This window comes from Schistosoma mansoni, assembly GCF_000237925.1.
Source record: "Schistosoma mansoni, WGS project CABG00000000 data, supercontig 0549, strain Puerto Rico, whole genome shotgun sequence".
In the NCBI taxonomy this organism is placed as follows: Eukaryota; Metazoa; Platyhelminthes; class Trematoda; order Strigeidida; family Schistosomatidae; genus Schistosoma; species Schistosoma mansoni.
In genome coordinates this window covers 5492-6663 of record NW_017386338.1, presented here as the reverse complement: position 1 = coordinate 6663, position 1172 = coordinate 5492, and positions in this window count along the sequence as shown.

The following is a 1172-nucleotide window of genomic DNA, read 5'->3' as shown; positions in this document are numbered from 1 at the left end:
AACCAAATGCACATACACTCAAACAAACAATACTAAGTGAATTTAAACTTTTCACCCCATAGCACAAGCAAGTGGCTATCAGGACTCAGTAGCTAAGTGGATAGCGCGATGGCGTTTGGAGCGAAAGGTACTGGGTTCGAGTCTCAGAGTGAACATGAACTCTGAGATGCAGGTACATCACATCTGACGAGTCCCAAATAGGACGAAACGCGCGTCCTGGATTTCCCTGCTAGCCATCATCTGTCTTTACTTATAATGATTGTGAATTAAGACTGTATCGAGGCAATACGCACGATATGCACATATGCCAATTAGAGACTGACCAGTTGCAGTCCTAAATATCAATGTGAAGATTCAACCAAACAATACTAAGTGAATTCGTGTATCAGTTTGGCAAAATGAAAACATTCCATTTTATGTACTTCTGAGAATATCAGTTTTGAAGGAAGAGCTGATGGTTTTGTTCAAAACGACAGTGAACCTGAGCCACTTGGTTCACCTGTAGATAACACCATCAAAATCATCAATATGTTGGTCTACACATGTAAACAGGTAGATCTAAGTAGTACGTACCACATCATTAGTACAAAATATTCTTTTAAAAAAAAGGTAAAACTAAGGGATATGGGATCCTAAGCAACATTAAAACCGAGTATCTCATAGAAGAGGAAGCACAGATATATCTATTTTACGACAGGCCGTTTCTATGCAAATTCATGGTTTATCGATTAGTTTATCCCTTGTTCGCCTAAAACCATACTCATAACTCTGCGAATAACTCATTTATCGTACTGCGTTACATCTATCTTTAGTTATTGTTTGAGAATAAAGTCGTCAAATGTTTGGTATTCAGTTTTTGATAGCCAAGAATGGTATCTTTGGAAGATGAGTTTGTAAAGAGAAAAATTTTAGGTTTAGCTATCTTCCCAGATTCACTCAAAGAAACATGAAATCGAAATAGCAAACTGAAAGAATCTTTCAGATACCAACGAAGAGAAGACAAGTTAAAGTCTGACAAACTTTTTTAGTGATTATGATAATAGGTTTTTCAGGACCACTCATTGTAATATCCTCTTTGAATTCACTCTTAACTTTCTTATTTCAATAGTTTTTTTAAATCATTAGACAACTTATCATAAATCTCACACTCAAGTTATCAGTCTACCTGCTTA